The sequence below is a fragment of the Capsicum annuum genome, chromosome 11 (genome assembly GCF_002878395.1).
Source record: "Capsicum annuum cultivar UCD-10X-F1 chromosome 11, UCD10Xv1.1, whole genome shotgun sequence".
Taxonomy (NCBI): domain Eukaryota; kingdom Viridiplantae; phylum Streptophyta; class Magnoliopsida; order Solanales; family Solanaceae; genus Capsicum; species Capsicum annuum.
In genome coordinates this window covers 32,208,896-32,232,383 of record NC_061121.1, presented here as the reverse complement: position 1 = coordinate 32,232,383, position 23,488 = coordinate 32,208,896, and the positions used below count along the sequence as shown (strand labels likewise).

Genomic DNA, 23,488 nt, shown 5'->3' with positions numbered 1-23,488 from the left:
TTCTATATGTATTGTATGAATGCGAAAAAATACTAAAAATAAGATCATTTTAAAGTATTTTATGTAATAACAATAAATATCTGGGTAAATGTATAATCAGGAAAAAGATATAATTGCATTACAAATATCTAATATATGTGCATTTACGTATATGTACTTGCTAATAATTCTATGTAAATACATATGTATTTGATTTCAATAAAAAATATATTTTCAAATGTTTGTGAAAGATATAGGTATAGATTTTATAAAATACATGTGCAAAGCTAAAAATATAAAAAATACATATACCAACCTATGAATATGTATGCAGACCTATAAAATACATATGTTGAACAGAATGTAAAAATTGAAAAATACAGTTAAAATACATATGCAGACCTCTAATGTCCAATTAAATTTAAGTTTTTTAAATAATATTTTTTTAAAATTCAGCTATTATAAGAAGTCTTGTAATTTGTTGATTGTTGAGGCTCAAGAGTTATAGTAAAGTTGGAGTCAAATCCTGTAGAGCTACAGGTCGTGTTTTTTTACACCTTTCTTGAGCCGGGTGTTTTCCACGTAAAAATACTGTGTTCAAGTTTTACTTTAGTGAACCATGTTATCTTACATGTTCCACAGCTAGGAAACTCAGTAGAGTAAAATATTAAAATTGGTAGGGCACATACTCTAACAAGTGGTATCAAAGCGAGGTTGTCTTAAATAAGGCTAGCACCTTAGAAAAGATCACAATGATGAATTTCGTACCTCCTACTAGCCATAGTGAAGGTCAGTCAACCACTAGACCTCCACTCTTTGATGTCTCTTACTTTATCTAGTGGAAAGTAATGATGGAGATGTTCATCCAAGGTGAAGACTATGAATTGTGAGATAGGATTACTGATGGTCCTACCATTCCAACGAAGATGGTTGATGGTGAACAAGTTAGAAAAGTAAGGAGTAAATTTACTGCTGCTGACTTGGTGGCTCTATGAAAAAATACAAAAGCTAAGAACATCCAAGTCTGTGGATTAGGACCTGCTGAATACAATAGGGTGTCAACTTGCACCACTGCTAAGCAAATTTAGGATGCATTGGTAAATGCACATGAGGGTACCTCTCAAGTAAGGAAATTCATAATTTCCCTTCTCTTTAATGAGTATGAGGTATTCAAGATGAAGGAAAATGAATCCCGATATGAGATGATGACAAGGCTTACAACCTTAACAAATGAGCTGACTTCCTTGGGCAAAGTCATCACTGAGGAACAAGTTGAAAAAGTACTAAGGGTACTGCCAAAGACAAAATAAAATGTTAAGGTAACTACAATTAGGGAGGCTAATAAGGATCTTGTAGGCATGGCATTGGATGAATTGGTTGGAAATTGAGAACTTATGAAATAAAAGTCGATAGAACCAAAGAATAAGCAGTTCCTGAGAAAATCTTGGCATTGGAGGCTTCTAATAGTGATGATGAATTTGAACTTAATAAGGAACAAGTTTCCTTCATAACCAAGAACTTCAGCAAATTATTCAAAAAGAAGAAAGGAATAAGTAGCAAGAAGCATTCAAATAACCATCCAAATGGATGCTACAAGTGTGGTAAGACTGCTTATCAGATCAGAGATTGTCCAGTCTGGGAAATAAAGTGGAAAAAAGAAAGGGATGAAAAGGAATTAAAAGAAAAGGAAAAAAGAAAGGAGGAATATGCAATGATAGTAGCCCGGGGGTCTAACTCAGATGGCGATAAAGATGATGAAACTGCATTCATGGCATTGGAGATTCGGATTTCGATGAAGACAATGATGCTACTAAGGTAAGCATACTTGAACTTAAAGAAAAATTACACTTGTTTTCTAAATCAAGACTTTTTTCCTAGATGAGTGCACTAATTGATGATTTCTAAGAATTAACTTCTGATAGGGATGAGCTGTTCAACAGTTTTGCAAGCCTTAAATTTGATCTCATTAAATTAAAGGCCTGTAAAGTTATAGTTGACAATGAAAATTATACTCTTAAGAAACAGGTTGCAGAACTTGATTTTTTTAATAATGATCTTAAGTCTGAAATCCTTAAATTGACTCTCACTAAAAATGTAAAAAAATCCATTAGTAAAGAACAAGAAAGTGCTAAACTAGAACTAGAAAAGTGTAAACTTGAGTACAGTAATGCAACTGACATGATAAACAAACGGAGTCAAGAAATCTCTATACTGAAAGTTGATCTTGAAAGATATAGTAGGTGGACAAACTCATGAAGAATTGTTCATAAACTAAGTGAAAGAATTCACAATGAAAAGGCAGGTTTGGGATTCCACAAAAGTAGTACTAATCCTAAAGATTTATGTTATATCTGTGGCAACCTTGAACATCCAACCACTGAATGTCCAGTAGCTACTAAAAGGAGATTAAATAGTCAAAACCTGGCAAATAAATTCTCTCGGACCAAAAAGAAAAGAACTGGTTCAGTTAAGAGAAACAGGTTGCACTACATGTTGCCAGCATGGACTAGAAGAAATCTGATTCATCCTTTTACTCATAAAATAGGACCCAAGATTGTCTAGGTTCCTAAGTCTAACCATTGATTTCTTTTGTATGAGAAAGTGAAAGGAAGCAAAAATCAGTGGTACTTGGACAGTGTTGGCTCAAGACACATGATTGGTGATAAGAAAAAGTTCCTTTTACTCTCAAAAATCAATGGAGGAGGAGTTTCTTTTGGTGATGGAAAAAAAGGGAATCATTATTGGAGTTGAAAAAATTGGCTCATCTGAGTCAAGAGAATTGGAAGATGTTTATCCTGTAGAAGGATTGAAGCACAACATGCTTAGTATTTCACAACTGTGTGATAAAGGTAATAAAGTTATTTTCACTTCTGCAGGTGTCAAAGTTAAGAAAATGGGCACCAAGGAGATTGTGCTCACTGCTAGAAGATACAAAAATATGTACAAAACTGACATAATGGCAATACCAGGACCAAAGTTGACTTGTCTAAGTGCAATATAAAATGATCCCCTCCTTTGGTACAAAAGGCTTGGACATGCAAGTCTGAAACAACTAAACACACTTTCCTCCAAAGATATGGTATTGGGATTACCCAAGACCAAGTTTAAAGAGGAAAATTTATATAGTGCTTGTTTAAGGGGGAAGTAGGTAAGATATTTCTTTAAGTTAAAGAACCATGTTAGCACTACCAAGTGCCTTGACCTTGTTCATATGGACTTGTGTGGACCAATGAGACTTCAAAGCAGAGGTGGAAAAAGGTATGTTTTTGTATTTGTCGATTATTATTCCAGGTTCACCTGGACTTTTTTTCTATCCTCTAAAAAAGATGCCTTTGATGTCTTTGCAATTTTTATCAAGAAAATTAAAAAGAAACTGGGCACTTCATTAGTTTCCATAAGATCTGACCATGGTACAAAATTTGAGAATTTCAAGTTCTTAGAATTTTGTTCAACAAATGGTATAGATCATAACTTCTCTGCTCCTAGAACACCACAATAAAATAGAGTGGTGGAAAGGAAGAATAGAACCTTGAAAGATATGGATAGAAAAGTGATGCTTACAACAAATATTGCTAAAAACCTTTATGCTGAGGCAATAAGTACTGTAGCATATATCATAAATAGGTGCATGATCCGACCTATGTTAGAGAAGACTCCCTATGAATTACTAAAAGGAAGAAGGCCAAACATTTCTCATTTTAGAACCTTTGGTTATAAATGTTTCATACATAATAATGGAAAGGATAATCTGGGAAAATTTGATTGCAAAAGTGATGAGGGAATCTTCTTAGGTTACTCACTTCATAGTAAGGCTTATAGGGTTCTAAATATCAGAACAAACTGTATTGAAGAAAGCATACATATAGTTTTTGATGAATCCTGTGTTAAGACTAACTTGCAGGAAGGAAGTGACTCTGAGGAACATGTTACACAACCTGGTCCATTGACTGGAGCTACCAAACATAGAGACACTTTATTAGGTTGAATTGAATCTGAAGGCACAGTGACAGGGGGAACTGAGCCACCAACTACCCCAACTCAGAACATCAGCAGTGATCCTAGTAGATCACTAGGCTTGGTACTTAAAGGCTACAAGTATCAAGGATCATATCCTATTTAGAATGTTCTTACTAATCTCATTTCTGGGATTATTACAAGGTCTAGATTAAGAAGTATATGTGCCTTCAAGGCATTTCTATCAGAGATTGAGCCAAAGAAGGTAAATGAGGCATTACTTGATGCTGATTGGATAATAGCCATGCAGGAAGAGTTGAATCAGTTTGAAAGAAGCAAAGTATGACACTTAGTCCCTCTTCCAAAAGATAGAATATTAATTAGTACTAAGTGGGTGTACAGAAATAAAGTAGATGAGCATGGAACAGTTATAAGGAATAAGGCAAGATTGGTGGTCCAAGGATACAATCAAGAAGAAGGCATAGATTTTGATGAGACCTTTGCTCCTGTAGCCAAAATTGAAGCTGTTAGATTACTTTTTGCATTTGCTGCCTATATGAAGTTTATTCTATATCAAATGGATGTTAAGAGTGCATTATTGAATGACATTCTTAAAGAGGAAGTATATGTTAAACAACCTCTAGGGTTTTAAAGTAAGGAGTTTCCTGATTATGTATATAAACTGGATAAGGCCTTGTATGGGTTAAAACAAGCTCCTAGATCTTGGTATTAGAGATTGTCAAAGTTTCTACTAGAGCATGGACATACTAGAGGTATATGTAGATGACATTATTTGTCGATCTACAAATATGAACATAAATTATGATTTTGCCAAACTCATGAGCTGTGAATTTGAGATGAGCATGATAGGGGAACTAAACTACTTCTTGGGATTGCAAATAAAATAGATAGAATTTGGAACAATGATCCATCAGCATAAGTATGTAAAAGAATTTCTCAAGAATTCTCCATGGAAGAACCAGAAGAAATTAGCACTCCAATTGCCACTGCTACAAAGCTTGATGTGGATGAAACAAGTCTTGATGTGGAGCAAATAATGTTTAGAGAGATAATAGGGTCATTGCTATACCTCACACCAAGCAGGCCTGATATTGTGTTTAGTGTAGGATTATGTGCTAGATTTCAAGCAAATCCTAAAGAGTCTCATCTAAAATCTGTAAAAAGAATTTTTAGATATCTCAAAGGAACCAATGATCTTGGTTTATAGTACCCAAAAGGTAGTAATTTCAACTTGGTTGGATATTTTGATGCTGATTATGCAGGATATTTGGTTGACAGGAAAAGCACCACAGGTATGGAACACGTTCTTGGATCATGTTTGATTACCTAGTCCAGTAAGAAGCAAAATTCAGTGGCCTTGTCTACTACTGAAGCTGAATATATTGCTTCAGGATGTTGTTGTGCTCAACTGTTATGGACTAAGCAATAGCTTATGAATTTTGGTATAGATGTTGGATGTATTTCTATTTTCTGTGATAATACAAGTGCCATTAACATAGCCAAAAATCTTGTTCAACATAAAAGAACTAAGCATATTGATATTAGACATCACTTTCGTAGAGATAATGTTGAAAAAGGTCATATATCAATTATGTTTTATTCTACTGAGGAATAAATTGCTGACATATTCACTAAAGCTTTAAGTAGAGACACTTTGAAAAGAATAGCTTAGCCTTGGGGATGATTAAAATTGTATAAATCACCCTCAATGATTGATTTAAACAAGCTTCTCTTAAGTGATTGTTGATTAATTTAGTCTTATACATTTAGTTGTGTATCATAATTCCAAGATTTTAGAGTAAATTGACTCAGGTATGTGTTGATTTTACAGAAAGAATGGAACATCAAGGCATTTTGTCCATTTTCTCTTCAAAATTTAGGTATGATTATTTATTGCCCATAATTGCATAAATAGAAACAGGTTGTCTACATGGCCCCTTCCGTTATACTTAAACCACCAAAAACCAAAAATCCTTCTCCTTCAAAAAGCTGCCAGACCTTTTCTATCAGAACAAACCCTCTTCATCATTATGTTTCCTTCCCCAAGTACAATTCATCCACGATTCATCTTCCTTTTCTCCACCTTAAATACGTTTCCTCCTCTTTCCCTTATTCACCACTCTCATAACCATAAAGAAATCACTGTTTATCTCTACTTCACTATGGTATCCTCTTCCTCTAAGCCATCTATTGACTCCAATACTACTCCTTTAACAACCATTATACTACATCCAAATATCACCTTACCTCCACTCATTCCTTCCCCAATATCAATCAAGTTGTTTGATTTTCTATGTTCAAGCATCTATAAAACCCTTTTACAAAATTTTCATCCAACCCTCCACCATTGTCTGAACCTTCACTTCCACCTCCTATCCCTCTTCAAATTCTTGATCAAGACAATATTCCTATTGATCGAGATGATATTCTTATCGCAGACCTAATCCCAAGAAGGTCCATATCTAAGCTAAAAAAATCCTCTCCTATCTCCATCGATGTTTGTGACATTGTTTATGTAGAACCTTTCCCTGTTGTCTCTACTTCTTGAACTCCTCAAACTCAAGGTAAAAAGAAACAAGAGGATATTTTCTTCGCAGAAACACTTCAAGCTAGTAAAAAGAAACGTGTGGGTACATATGCTCCCACTCCTCCTCGTGAGTCTTCTCCTGATCTTCTTCTTTGACCACTCAGAAGAAAGAAGGCAATTATTGCAAAAGTCCTAAAACCCTTTTTTTTTTTTATCAAAAATCATCCTCTAAACCTACTCTAAAAGCTTCCCCTTTTTCAAAATCCACTCTACTGTCAAAGTTTCCCCATTCTTCACAGTTTCTCTTCCTAAGTCTTCTACTCGTTTAAAGAAATAGGTCAAGAAACCTGTTCCTTCTAACTCATTTGATTCTGAGTTACCTCTGGCTGCTGCTACTGACTTGGATCCTAATTTTGAGGTTCCAGAACCATCCTCACTTTAGGATACTCCTGGCGAACACCATCTTCACTTTCAAAAGTGCAAATTAGCTAGAGCGAGAGTTATTAGTGGTTTTGGGGGTGTTGATATGTAGACTTTATTGGAAAAATTGAAGTTTCAAGGATAGTCACACCTATTCCTTCAGGGTGACCTTCAGAGGAGATTTGCCAAACCTGAAGTATATGAGTTCTACAAAAATGGGGTGACCATTGGTGAGATGTTTTCTACTACTGTTCAAAAGGTTACAATGAACCTTTATGTAGCTGACATTGCTAGGACCTTGAATATTCCTTTTGGGGGGTGGGGTCACTATTTCAAGGGCACTTGGCTACCTCTTGACAATCTTGCATTTGCTCTTAACATATGTAGAAAGTTATCTGGAAATCCTTACCTGATCACTCATAGAAGAGTTCTTAAGAGGGAGATGTCTCCACTCCACTAACTCTATTTTGATGTAGTGCATAAGATGATCATCCCTAGGAAGGAAAGAAAAACTGTGGCTAGTTTTCTTGGCCTTACTCTCATGGAACTATTGGACACTGAGGTGAAAATTGACTTGCCTCGACTCATATTGAAGCATATGCAAAGGGTTCTCCTTAAGGAAATAAATGGACATGCCTTTTCTTATAAATTTTGGCCCACCCCTATGTTGGAGGAGTATGGGGTGTCTGTCCAAGTATGGTCTTCACTGACTACAAAGGATATCATAGGGAGTGTGAACCACATGATGTTACCTGTTTCCATGAGGAGCGCTGATAACCCTATGCAAAGGATGAGAAATACCCTTGCTGTAAAATAGACTGAGGTAGAGATTGGTCAGGCTGCATTGGAGGTTGCATAGGCTGGTCATGAGGATGAGACAAGGGTCTTTCAAGCTCAAATTGTTTCCCTCACAGCCATTTTAGAAAAGGAAAGAGCTGAGAATGCTGATGTTATTAGGAAGATGACCTCCCTTATCCCCTCCCCCTCATCCACTTAAGCCCCTTCTTAGTGCCTTAGGCATATTTTTCTTGTTGTCTCTTGGTCTATGTTGTTTCTCTTTTTGATGTTACTGGGTTATTATAATTGTATCCTATTCTATGAATGAAATAGGATTTTTGCTTCAAGTGTTCTACTTCTGTTTTTTCGTAATGCATTGTTGTTCTTTTTCTCCAAGTTTTGATTATTTTAGTGATAGCCTTAGTGGCCATGAATTATTAAACAATTATCACTTATTGGGAACAGCTTTTCGATGATGTCAAAAGGGGGAAAATTATATTATACAATGCTTATAACTCAACTACTAACCTGTTCCATTCTGTTGTGATCCTTTATTTTAATTCTGTATTGAGTGTGTCAGGATTTTATAATGGATTCGGTGCTGCTAAGTTTTTCATCATCAAAAATGGAAATTTTTTTAGGGAATGTGAATTTTTGATGATGTACACATGAATGAAACATGTTGTGAAAGCTGTTCCACATAAGTGAATAAGTTACAGACAAGACTACTAATAAGATGACACTGCATAAAAATAGAAGTAGATAAGTAAAATGCTCTCAACACTTATCACATCAGCTGAAGTAGATGAGTTCAGCATCTAGAAGTTGAGTTGATTAAGAAGTCCTGCAAAGCCTATGATATAGAAGAGAAGAGTCCTATTCAAGTAAGGAGAGAGAGAGAGAGATAACAGTAAAGAGTGAAACTACCTGGGAGTCCTATTAAAGATAAAAGAATACATCAACTAAAGGAATCCATTAGGATTTGGCTTAAATACAACAAATGACATTCAAATGTTTCACTCACGCACTAAAAAGATAGTCAACAGTTAGCAAATCAGTTCTATAACTTGAAGAAGCTAGTGGAGCAACCTGGTCCTTTCCTTAGAGTCATAGACTTTGTGTAATAGGTTGGTCATTGAGTCATATTGTGTTGTAATCTTTAGTCCCAGTGAAGTATAAATTGAGATAGAATTAACGTCTTCAAGTTGGAAAACTCGAAGAGTTGAGAATACTTATCTTGGGAAGATTATTGTTTTGTAGAAATAGGAGTTAGAAGTTTTAATTCCTAGTTTACAAGAAGTCTTGTAATTTATTGATTGTTGAGGATCAAGAATTTCAGTAAAGTTGGAGTTAAATCCTGTAGAGGTACAGGTCGTGGTGTTTTACACCTTTCTTGAGTCGGGTGTTTTTCACGTAAAACTACTGTGCTCAAGTTTTACTTCAGTAAACCACGTTAGCTTACATGTTCCACAGATGGGAAACTCAGTAGAGTAAAATATTAAAATTGGTAGGGTACGCACTCTAATAACATTTTCTTCTTACAAAAAAAATAAATACAAAATACATAGTATGCATATATTTCCTATAACATCATATATATTACATTACAACAAATACATATATCATTGCATATGTATTTTCAGAATACATGTTTATTTCAAAATACATAAATAAACCCATATGTATTTATTAAATATATATCATAGTAATATTGAACAAACAAATACAAATGCACATCAAATACATATCTTAACGTTGACAAATACAACTCCTGTCCTGATGTCTTAACAATGACAAATACATATTTTAACAGTAACAAAATAGTTACATATTTTAATTGTAGCAAATACATACCTTAATAGCAACATATATAATTTTATATCTTAACAGTAACAAGTACAACTCCATTCATATACATATGACTGAACAACACAAAATACATACTACATTTCTTAAATAAAAAAAATACTACAAATAAATATATTACAAATTGAAAAACAAATATAGGCATGATCATATGTATATTAAAAAATACATATACCTGCATATGACCCATAATCTATATAAGTACAAATACAAATACCCTTATCACTTTTTTTTTTGGATTCATATTCATATGAATTTTGATCAATAGGACTTGGTATTTTACATGACTCTTTAGTTTCGTCTGACTTTCTTTTTTTCACAGATTTTTGCATTTTTTGGGGTTTGGATAGAAAGGTTTTCTCAATCCTTTCTGCTTCATAATTTCTGTAATCTTCTCCGGATCATTATGATGCTTTGATCTCATATTTTATATGTTTACTTGTGTTAAAAAATACAAAAATTCACAAAATGCAACATACAATTTGAAAGAGATACAAAAAAACCCACAAAAATTCGAAAGAGATACAAAACACAACATATAAAAAAGTCTTCGGATCGTTACAAAATGTAAAATTCACAAAAACCCCTAAAAAAAATGAAAGAACAAGGTTAAAAAAAAATTAAAAAATAAAAAATATATTAATTATATGAAAGAGATAACATACAATAAATGTAAATATCAATTTAACTTATTTGATGAAGCACAATATTTATCAACAATTGAGAAAAACAGGGAAAAATTGAGAAAAAAGAGAAAAGAAGATACAGTTAGATTGGAGGAAAGTGAAATAATGGAGTGAAAATAGAAAAAGGCAATTTTGACGAAATTTTGTTATTTATTGTAATTATAGTCTTAAGTTTGTCACTTTCTGTAATTTTTCCTTTTTTTTAAGAAAAAGTTGGTGCAGTGTATAAAAGTAACCTTTTTTTGCCCATTCTTTCACCTTTTCTCTTGAGAGTTAAATGATAAAATAGTGTGATAGTTTAAAAGTGAAGCTTGTGGGAGCTTGGGAAGATAGATTAATATCTATTTCTTCATTCTATTATGGAATTTAAGGTGAGGTTTCATCCTTTCTTACTCTAATTCCTTGATTAATTTCTCAAAACCCCAAAAATCTTAGAGATTGATTTTAAACCCCAATTTCACTCCTTTTTATTTGAATAATATTTTAATCTTATAATTACTAGTTTTTCATTTATTTAACCTTCAAAAAAACTTTGATTCTTGATTTTAACACGAATTTCAAAGATTTTTACCCGATAAAGCTCAAAAATAATTTTTCTTTGATTTGAGCCTCGTTTTTGACTCGAGTTGACTTGGTTTTTAGCTGTAGATTCCTAAAAATATAGGAAACACATTTTTGAAGTAAAGTTATGATTTTACTCTTTTTCTTGAAAATTCTTTTCGGGGATCCATTTTAACCTCGAATCAAAAGTAATCAATATGGGTATCATTGACTTTGTTTTGATGCATAGATTCTATATTTATTGATTTTGATTGATTTTGGGATAGTTTGTGAAAAGTACAGTTGTGGATTCAAAGTGTAGTTGATCGATTCCGACATTCAAAGTAGATTTTGGCTTAACTCTTTTAGACAGGGCTGGCTAGTAAATGTTGATATAAAATTCATGTTGAAGGTGAGAACTAATCATGAAATATGGATATCTATATATTGTGTCCATGTGGGGCATATATGTGATATAATTGCGGAATCTGAGATATCCTGTAATATGTGTAATCGTGAGAGGTCTTATGTGATGTTGATAGCCTGGAATACATGTGAATAATTGTATTATGTTGTTAGAAATGCCTATTGTGGTGCTTTTGATGTATTGTGATATATATACAATCATTTGTAGTATCAAATGCCTTTTATATTATTTAAATACAATACTTTTTTATTAAAAAATTTGTTAGCCAATATAATTTAATTGAGAAAAAAATAATGAAGTTAATTCAACATAAGACAAAATTCAATTTAGATCGTTAAATACTTTAATTAAAAATTTTTAGTAAAATAAAAAAAAAGGAGAAGAGCTTTAATGCATGCATTTTTTTTTAAAAAAAAATTAAAAACATTAGGGGTAGGGGAAGGGAAAGGGGGGAGGGGATTATAATGTGGGGACAAAATTTGTCTGCTTTTGACTTAGCACAAAATTTTAAAAAGTAATAAATATTTTTTGAATTTTGTGATTTTAAATTAAATATATGTAGAAAGTATCAAACTATCTTTTAATCTTGTAGTCTTAAATAGTTCCCCCCAAAAAAGAGACATTCTTTTCTGAAATAAAACGAACTAAAAAAAAATAATATAAAAATTGAAACGAATATGTGATTTAATATTTTAGAAATATTGAGAAAATTTTGAACTACTTTTAACTAATATAGTATTACACAAAAACAAACAAAAAGCAAAGCAATAAAAAAGTAAAAAAATCTTTATAGATATAAACGTTAATGTAGTTTGGGCTCAAGCTCAGCACGATTCAAATGAGACTAGTGTATATATATATATGTATATATATATATATCATGGATAGTGGAAATAGTGAGGAGATGTTGACTCATGTGATAGTGGAATAGTAACATTGTGGTTGGTGGTGGAAATACATCATATGAATTGGTTGTGAAAAATACACCATTTAGATTGCTTGTGGAAATACTCATTTTGTAGATTGTGAACATTGCATCATCATTCTCATGTCATCATACGCATAATTTCACTTGTTTATTTTACTATTTTATATTTACTTGTTGTCATGTATGTGTACTTAATTTGTATATTATGTTATATATGTGCTTAGAAAATACTATAAATATTGAAATACTGGAAACACTAAAAATACTAGAAACACTGAAAATATGGAGGCTGTGTGCCAACACCAAGGCCGTGTGCTAACCTCAAGTTTATGTGTCAACCTCATGCATCCTTATTATCCTCATCCTCATCATCATCATTATCATCATCCTATATATTGCACTTGCTTTATTGTGTTTATGTTGTTCTTGTATTGCCATATTAATTCATTGTCTATCTGTTTGTTCTATATCTTGACTTGTTAATGTCTAATTGTTATATCTTCATTTATACTCGATGATATTAATTATACATGCTCCTCTTTTGTTCTACTTATATGTGATATTGTGTGTATTTGTATCCCTATCTGGTGTGTTGTTGTATTATTATGTGTGGATAGCGTAGAACTGTTAGTGCAAGCAGTATGAACTTTTTGATTGCAGTTGACATGCCCTTAATGTATATTTTGTATGCTTTATTTATTACTTTACTTGGTCGGCGTATGATACCTACTGAGTACAAGTGGACGGTACTCACGCCTACTGCGCCCTTTTGGTGCAGGTCTTAGCTCGAGTGCACCTTAGATTGGTTGATTTCGAGTACCTTCAGATTTACTCAAGGTAGGGGTTGGACATTCATGCGTCCGGAGTCCACCTCTATCTTTCTATATTAGTTATGTCTTTATTTGTATTCGGAGATAGATGTTGATCCTGTGTGGTATTGCTTATGTATTTGACTCGTGGTTGTATTAGTAGTTCTTATATTGTTGACTCTAGATTTTGGGAGTTATGATTGCGTTGTTGATTATATTCCTTCTGCATTTATCATACTTGTGTGATAAATGAAAAAAGTTGAATTCTAAAAAAAACAAATTCAATTCAACAGATGAGATGTCAATCGAGTGTTGTGCCTCCACCTTGAAACTAAGTTGTCAATTTAGTGTTATAGTTAGGTAAAATAATGAACAACACCATATGAACGCTTCTACAAAAAAAATATTAAGAAATTACATATAAGAGAATAATATGATAAACCCCCCAACAGGTGAACATATAATTTTTTTTCCTCAATAGGGACCAAAAAAAAGTTCAAAACTAGTGATTATCTATAATTTAATGAAATTCACCTGTAAATTTTCATAGACAACAAGATAATTTTCACAATTAGTATCGTTTGTCATTCAAAGTGTGAAAATCATTTAGAATCTCATAATTGTCAACTAAATGGATACATATGACTAAAAATGCTATAACTAAAGTTAAATTCATGATTAAAATTTAAAATGTAACAAATATTTATATTTTATTCATGAATAATATATATCTGTATATAAATTTCTATTGGTTCAACCAAATCACATAACTATCAGTAAAATGTCAGTTTTTAAAATTGATTTAATTTGCAGTTCGATTTGTTTTTTAATAAAACCGTGAACACCCCTAGATCCTAATATATCTCCTAATTTAGCCAAAACACTTTCTCTCTTTCCTTCCACATCTCTAGTTTTCCTATCTTTATTTTTCATCATTTTCTAAGAGAAACTCCACTACTTCTACTTGTTCTATTTTGACTTAAAAGACTTCAACTACTTCCAATAATTTTGTTTCATTTTTTCTAGTTGTTCTCTTCCTTTTTTGATGTGTTACCAATTTCTCAATAGTTAATTGGTAAAATTTTCAAAGCAAGAAATCTTTGTTAGGCTCTTTTCCTCAGTTCTTTATCTCCCACCCATCCACTCTTTCAATTGGAGATTGTTGGATTTAGATTTTTTTGAGAGTTATGTTGTGAGGTGGAGAAAATGTCTTTTCTCAAGAGAAAGTTAGTGTTCAACCATTATTATGGCTAAAAATTTCAGAGTTTGAAAATGGATTTTCATAAATAAGATTTGTTTTGAGTGAATATTGTTGCAAAAGATCGATTACATATTGAGGAGCCTAAATGTGAAATTTTGGGTGATTCATCTTAATTTTTGAGGTATTTTTGGATGAATCTGATTCTTGTGTTCAAGGGCTAAAATAAATCATTTTTTAAACAATAGTGTATGATATTGTATTATTATATATGTGTATATAACTACCTCTTATAATTTTGTATAATATTGTAATTGGTTTTATAATATTGTATATTATTTAAATACTCTTGTAAAAAGATATATATCGAATATGTCACATTTTGAGTCTGCATCATGTCTATAACCGACACCCGAAATCACTACTGGCCCAAGCAGACCTTTAGTCTGACACACTACTATAATTAAATACTGAAATCGATAGTTGGATAACTAAATATCTGAATAAACTATATGCAAAACATCATGAAAATGCTAATTTACATAACTAGTATAAATATATAGCATTATTTGCCAATATAGTATATTTTTACTCTGACAGCTGATAACCTTACTTTTTTTTGTGCCAAAAATAACTACATACACATATAATACATTTTAACACAGTTTTAGTAAAGTAACACATAAACTAATGTGAATACTATTTAACTGTTTGAAATCAGATATAATACGTTTTAACATTATTATTATGAAAAAATAATCAATAATAACTCTAGTACATTTTGAATCTAATATATTATACGTATCATAGACATACTTTTAATATATGTGGTGAATATATATAATTAAAATATTTTTAATACATATATATTATAGGTATTATATATGAATTTCAAATATTTCATTGCAATTTAAATTAATTTACGTTGTTGGAAGTGCATTATATTTATTATGAAATAAAAACTATCGAATTATAATAAGGAAAAAATACATAGCTAGATAAAAAGGATCCTTAATTGTCTATCATGGTTAAAGTTCAAAATAATTACATGACATAATCAAAAGTTAGTTAAAAAACTATTATTTAACTGGACCCTCATAAATATACTAGCTTGTATATCATGTAATTAATCTCTCTCATCTAATTAGCTTAAATTTTGGCTGACTTAATTGAGCTCTTAATTTTATTTTTTGATTTAATTTTAAAAATTGGCCACTTTATTTGATTTTTTTTTCAGTATCTTCTTTAATTTTTTTTTCTCTCCTCTTAAATTGTCCACCATCTTCTTCAATCTTTATCCTTGAAAAATTGAAACTATTGATAGGTTTTATTATAATAACTCTTGAATAACATATTTTTGTGATTTTTTTCAAAGATTTAATACATAGAAAAACGTGTCTTTAAATTTTTTATCCCAATTCACGAGAAAAAAAGTTTCAATACGTATACATATACGTGTGTGTGTACGCGCAGACGCACGTTTATCTTCTTTTTTCTGGTAGTTACATACAAGTATGTATACCATATATGTCTTTTTGCTTTTTCTGTTAGTTACCATATATGTTTACCTTAACCCCATGCCCTTTTCTGTGTTATCCTTTCAAAAAATATATATATTCATATTATAATAAAATCATGCTGGTGAATCTTTTTTAAAGTTGTATTATGAAAGTATAGTGAGCCTATTCTCACAATTATCAAAAATATTCTGCTAGTGAACTTTGATTCTAAATCTTCTGAAAACATGTTAGATTAAGTTTCAAGATACAAGGACATTTTCTTTCAAAATTATCAAAAACTCATAAGATAAATCTGTAAATTTTATTTCAAAGAAAATATGAGGTACTTTCATAAAACATGAGATAAACTTCATAAGATTCGAATTAAACTCTATGAACATGAAATAGAGGTATAATCAAAGGACGAATTCAATTTTTGAGATTTCTAGAAATTTCATAAAGGATTCAGGGAACACCACCAATAAACTAAGAAACTAGATTCTAGGTTTCCATTCGAAAACCCAAGCTTTAGTTCATGAACTAAACCAAAATTGAGATATGCTTATGAGGAGTAACAGGATTTTCGAAATAAAGGTTAGCGTTACAAGTTACATACATGAGAAATCAAAGAACCTTAGAGAAAACTATTAGATTCCTTTCTAAAAGCTTTGGAAAGGTGTTCTTGAAACCCTTGGAATTCTTGAGATAGGAGAGGAGTTGCATGGTGAAATTCTAGGTGTTAATCGTGTCATGGAGTAGTTTTAAGTCGTAAAAATTGATGTTCTTAAAAAAAATTAGAATGAAAACACCATTAATGAATGAAGTGGGGAAAGATTTCCACTTGAAAGAGCATGGGCACGCCATACAAGCCACATAGTTGTCTGGGTTGTGCATCTGGGGATAGTTGTGAGCTACAGGGTGTGCATCACGACCTCCAATGCAGGAAGGTCTGTTTCAATTACTCTGAAGTTTGATGATGCAGCAGAACCCAAAGTGAAGATCCTTTGACGCGTTGCCTAATTATTTTACGTGCCCAAAACTTTATTTTGAGTCCCTGGACACATCCCAAAGGGTTTCTAATTGATTTGAAGGTCATATGACTTGATTTCTAAGCTCTAGAAAGTGTACGGGACGACATAAATGTGTTACATGATATATAATGTTGTATAGTAGATTGTTTTTGGGCTAATGATCTGAAATAGGGGTATATTGTTCCAATGTAAATTAGGTAATTATATATTTTTGAAATTTTCCCATATTCTTAAAAATACTTTTTCTTAGTCAATCCCTTAAGGTTCAAGTTAGGAAGAAAAGAGTTCTCGATGCTCGGTGTTTTAGTTTTAAATGGGTCATACGCAAAACGAATCTTGACTACTACACCTAATAAAAATAGAAAATCAAACGATTGATGATATATTCATTGTAATTGAAATATAAAATTATTGTTATTGATAGTGGAACTCAATACAATTTTGAAGTTTGAGAATTGCTTAATTAAAAAACAATTTGAGAATTTTGAAGTCTAAGAATTGCTTAATTGAAAAACAATTTGATTAAAAAATGCAAGGAAAGCATTATTTATTATATTATTATCCAATAAAATTTTGTGAAGTAACATTGCTCATCCCCACAAACCACTAAACAAATTTATTTTTTCTACAAGCTAAAATAAGATAAAATGTTCTCTAATTACACACAAAAGAGCATTTGTGATCTCTACACTTAGCAGAATCCCATCTAGATCCAAGAGGACAATTCTTAACACAATCATCATCAGCATTGCAAGTAATTAAATTTGGTGAGTGTACGCTCGTATATGTCCCTCCAAAACATATATAAAATCCACCTTTGCATAATGCAGAATTACAATCACTTGGTACATTACATGTTTGATCTCCCAACACCAAACATGATGGTGAACCTATAAATTAATCCATGAAAAAAATGTTAGTTAAGCTCAATAATCAAATTCATGACAACATATAGAAATTGAATAGTGTTCATTCGAATCTGCTCGCAAAAAAATATTATATATATAAGATAATTATTTTTTTTAATATACATTTATGTTAATTTTGGATTTCCTATCACAAGTTACTGACTTATGCACTAGAAATACAAAAATGAGAATGAAAGAGAGATAGGGGAATAATAACCTAGCAAAATGAAGACAAGTAATAGTGAGCACAATAGTTGATTCCTTCTTCATCATCTTCAACATAATTGTTATATTTCAAATCTCAATGAGTCTTTTTGTTTTCTACAATATGAATTTACAACATCGGTCCTAGTATATATAGATATAGATGGTATAGCAACTTACCAGAGTACCTTACCAATTGAATACACTCAATACATTTTCAAATCTTAAAGATATGGTAATTAAAGAGCGGTGCAATTCAAATCAACTTCTTTGTAAGGTTATAAAAAGATAGTTAATTAATATTTAAATTTATTCAGTTCTTAAATAATAATTACATAAGATAAATGACTAACATGCCATTTCTCCAAACTCAATTACAAAGAGAACACTTTTTACTTTTTTTAATTATTTTTTTTAGGGTGAAAAATCAGATGGTAAAAAAGATATGGGATTGATGTGGGGTTAAAGGATAGTTTATAATTTTAAAAAGTTAGATGTGTGGCTTTTAAGTCTTTTAAAATACACATTGGTATCATCTAATTCATTAAATGCAATAAATACTCTCCTTCCTCAGTATTAACGCTTTCTCCTAATACTTTAAATTGATCAAACTCTCCAAAACAATTCCTCTTTTTTTCAGAGGTTCAATTTTGTTATTCCCAAGTAAGTTTTCATCTTCTCCCATATATTTTTAGTTTGTTTATCAATATAATTTTGTGAGAACTTCGTGATTTTCTTAATCCTAGAGTTGTAAATTTGTGATTTTTTTGAAAAGAAATTTCAATTTTCATTTATTTTCGAGTCAAAATTTTGTGTTACTTTTAATTTGTTGCTTTATTCAATAAATTCTTTTGCTGGATAAATTCATTCCTGTTCATAGAATTTTTAGGGTTTTGCTGTTATTGTTCGTTGAATTTTGTGAACTAGACTAGTCTTTGATTACTATAACTTTCATGTCAATTATAATCAACAACGAGGATATGAAATGTCTTAATTTTTTATTCATATGTAGATCTTAAAAAATGGTAAGAAGTAGAGAAATAGGAAGGAATGTAATCACTGATTCGTCTAGCAGAAAAAAAAAACAAAGAGAGTGAGCGTGATGAAAAAAAGACGAGGGTAGAAGATGAAAATATTTCTTATGTAGATGAGTTTTCAAAGATTTATGAGTATATTGATGAAGAGATCAAAGTGGTTTTGGACAATCTGATATGCAATAGATTGTTTTAAAAAATGTTGATGATGATCTTTGTTCTTTCCTCATTGTGAAAAGCACATAGATGTTGATAATATGATATGGCTACTTGGCTTGATGAATTAGAAAGTTTTCTAGTTAAAATTTCAGTAAGGTCTAGGTTATCATTGTTTGTTATTATTAAGAGAACTTAAACTGATTAAAATTTAAAGAAAAGGTTCAAGAAATCCTGGTTTGATCATTTTAGGAGGTGTCAGAAAATTTCAATAAACTTAATGGTCAGATGGTACACTATTTGCTACTCCGTTGTGTTACGTATAAGGAAAAGCACGAGATGTGATTTTTAGTTAATGACAAGCCAATATGCTTTGTCCTGAATGAGTTTGCATTAATGATGGGTTTAAGTTGTTGAACTCCTCCCCGTGAAGAAAAATTGAAATGGGTTATGCAAAAGGTAAAGCTTTTTGTAGAACTGTTAGTCGGAAAAAAAAGATAACAGGAGATAGTTTGATGTCGCTTCTCAGAGAGAATAGGTTGAACAAGGATGACAAGTTGAAATGTTGTCTTGTTTGATTTTTGATTACTGTTCTGCTTGCTATTGACGGTTCCAAGACAATGGACTTGAATTTTGTTAAAATAGTTCATTTGTTGAATTTTTTTGAGAAGAACCAGTAGGGAAAGGTAAGATTTGACTTGACTTTGGAATATCTTAAGAAAAAGATTGATAGGATCAAATAACACACTACATGTAAGGAGTGGAGGAATGCATCCTGTGTCCTATACGACTTTCCTTGGGCATTTATGGTAATAATTATAAACCAACAACCTAGTAGATTACAAATTTTATACTGTTTATTTGCTCCCTTTTTATTTTTTGTGTGATTGCAGGTCTTGATATATGAAGTTTTATCTTCAGTTTGAAAGAATGGATGCGAATTAGATGACGTCCTTTGCCTATCCTAAGGATCCTAAGATTGCACACAATTAAAATCGATTGATTTGCGAAGGTGATCCTTTCAACCAATTTGGAGCTTTAGAGGTATGAATTTTGACTTGGTTATCAATTCTTTTTCAAAGATTTAAGGTGCATGTTAATGTTTAGATTATTTGTAGGTTGCACATCCATACATTGTCCCTATATTTAGTGAGGTGTATGAGGACTACATGAAATTCTTTGTACCTTATTCACACGAGGCAAAATATCCAGTTATAGACTCCTTAGAGGCTGAATCAGAAGTTGTTACTATCCTCACTTCATTTCCTTGTCTTTCATCAATCCTTTCAAGTTATCCCTTCTCTATTCTGACTCTCTCAGCATTGTCCTAAGCATGAACATATTACTTTTAAATTTTATTGATTTTTCTTGTATTTTAAATTTGAATAAGGTAAAGCAACGAAATACTGATGTTTTGGATAATTTCAGGCTCTAATTTATTAGATTTACCGACGAGGTGTGGTGCGACTCAAATCACTTAAAATACTTGCATCCACCATTTTCCTAAGCAAAAGTATAAATTATTAGATTGTTTTTAACAAAATAAAATATAAAAAGGCTTAGAAGAATATCTTTTCAAGTTTACAACTAAAGAATTTTTGACCTGAATTATTTTCGTTGCGTGATATCTTAAGATAGCCTTTTCACCAAATAAACAAACATATAAATTTTCTGCTTAGACTCTTTTGAATGATTGAGATATTTATGATAGATGAAAATTAAAATTAATAGGAGATTTCTTTTTGAGGGGTTTATATAGACAAGGGGAGAAATATGTTTGAGCTATAGAATTATTACCATTGGAGAATTATTATCGTTGGAGAATTATTACTGTTAAAGTAGACAGTCATTTTTGTGTAGTTAAAATTTTTAATATAAAACATCTCAGCTATCATAGACCACACATGGTGTTTGCTAAATAATAGCATTGGTTAAGCATATATCACTAAAGACGAATAAACATATTGCACAAAGATCTATCATTGATCGATAGTCGGGGATAGACTCTAGAAAATTATTATTAAATAGTAATTTTCTAAATTTGAACACATATAAAAACCACAACCCCCCACCCCCACCCCCACCCCCTAAAAAAAAGAATCCAAACCTCAAATTCTGACTCCAAAACCCAAAACTAACCCTTAACTTCAAACCCCAAACTATAAAATAAGTATATACTCAACCGGTCGTTGTCAATATCTTATAGCTGAGGTCTAAGATAAACTTTGTGAATAGTCGATACTCACTTACCAATATATATAGACCGAGGTATGGATGTGTCTTAGAAAGACAATTAAAAATGTTTTTTTATTTTCTTTTTAGCTAATTATTCTTGATCTATGGACCATTACTTGTCCTTAAACTCTTTGAATTATGTAACTACCTGATGGGGAATCCCATATAATATAACTAAGTTGTTCCATAATAATTAATTGGGGGCAAGTCCTTTATTCATAATTTAATTATTTTAAATTTCTTAAGCTACATTCACGCCTCAGCTATATTCATTAGTAAGTGAATATCGAAGGTGTAGAATGTCCATGATAGACTATACGTATTATGATAAACCATGCAGGTGTATTATATATCATTTTGTAGATTGCAATTTGTCGGACTCATAAAATTAACTCATGTTTCCATTAATGAAAATTCAGATAGGCTATATCAAATACTTAGTGTCACTCTTCTAAATAGTCACTATTGATTTATAATCAATTTATTGCTAATGGATTATGTTAGACAATATCGATTGATTAGATGTCCATCTGTTAGCAGTTGATCCTTGGAAAGGACTATAAGAAGAAAATTGCATAAAATTTTGAAAATGGGGGAAAACAAGAACATGTACATAAATTGAAATTTCAGTAATATTTGCTTCACTGCATAATTATTACATCATTATCATAACAAAAAAATCTACCACAATGTACCATACCATCAAAAAGTACAAAAAATAACTTTCCTATATGAAAGTCCAAAAGCTTTCATCTACCATTTTCATAAGTGAAAGCTTAGTAGTGAACAACATTGACAGTAGAAATACTGATAAAAAACTAAGACCTATATAGCTGGTGCGGGTAGTGGTGGTGGTAAGATCATTTGAACTGATATCCATCCTCTCCAGAAAAATGCACAAAAAGTAATTGATTCACCAAATATGCATTTTCATACATGCTCAATCCTCGCCGAGCCCTCAAAATAGTCTTTGGTAATCATTTTTGAGAAGAAGGTCATGCATAGACGGACGATGGTGGTGATTTTTGTTTTTGTCGAGGTTTCTTACAATTCTTTGTTCTTGAACTCTTTTCACCATTGTCCCTATTGAATTTTGAATTTATTTGTCTGTTCTTGATTATAGAAGATATAAAAGAGTTTTTACTTTATAGACCAATAGAGAAGGTGATGTTTCAATTTTTTACGAAGTATTTTACATCTTTTTCAAGGGATAATTGTTCGTTTTCAAGAAACTGTTGTTTTTTAGGTCAAGGATTTAGCTGAAGAAGAAGCTTGGAAAAGTAGCAGAAAAAGGACACTGACGGTCAAACTGACGACCGTCAGCCAAGCGACGGCCTATCAGGGTGACCATTAAAGTTAAACAGAATGGACCAAGTAGATGTCTCCTGCAATGGTCTAAGTGATGGATCGTCGGACCTCTGACGGACTGCCAACTTGGCCGTCAAGCTGAAACAGTGAGTGTCATCTCAAGTAATCAAGCGACAGCTCATATGATGGACCGTCATGCAAGTGATGAATCGTCAAGTTGGCCATCACACCTTAACCAGAAAGTAGCAGCTTGGGACTATCAGCGACAGTTCAAGTGAGGGCCTTCAACATGACCGTCAACTTCGACGCGACATTAATGAGTTTGAATTTCAAATCTCCAGTACCTGGGAACATATAAATACCCATTTTAGGTTTTATTTAGGTATCTTTTATCATATTTTTACCTTGAAAAACCTATTGTAACACATTATTCTCTGAGATTCAAGCTAGTATTGTGGATCTAGTTATTTTATTCATTTTTCACTGATGATTCAAGAATAATTTGTGTAACTTTTGTAAGTAATTTACTGAATTTATTTATAAAGAACATAATGACTTCTTCTTCTATTGAGATGTGTGACTAAGCTCCCATAACTAGGGTTATGGGAGCCTTGATGTAAATAACTGATTGGGGTTGTGAAAACACTAAATTTTCATCCATAATTGAGATTGTATAAACTCTTCTTCGTATTAATGACCTTTCTTGTTTGAAAACTTGAATGGTGAGCCCAAGAACATCATTTGTTAGAGTAGAAAAGTGTATGTTGGGAAAAAAAGAGGTTTACATGAAATCTGAAGACTTTAACCTTTGGGTTATGGATTGATGCCTTAACAAGGATTAACCTACATGAGAGACTAGTTGAATAAATCAACATAATCTTTAAGTTCAAAAGAATTGAAGGGTAATCCATTTAGGTTGAGAAACCAAAGGATAAACTTTAGAATTCAACAACTCTTCGATTGAAGTTATAAATTGGATAT

The 23,488-nt window shown here is 31.6% G+C and overlaps 1 long non-coding RNA gene across 1 annotated transcript; it reads left to right on the top strand.

Annotated features, from left to right (window-relative positions):
* The first annotated feature begins 18,336 nt into the window (after positions 1-18,336).
* Positions 18,337-22,959, top strand: LOC107846970. Its single transcript, XR_001667223.2, has 3 exons — positions 18,337-18,437; positions 19,886-20,008; positions 22,446-22,959. It is a non-coding gene; the product is annotated as an uncharacterized LOC107846970 (long non-coding RNA).
* Positions 22,960-23,488: the final 529 nt, after the last annotated feature.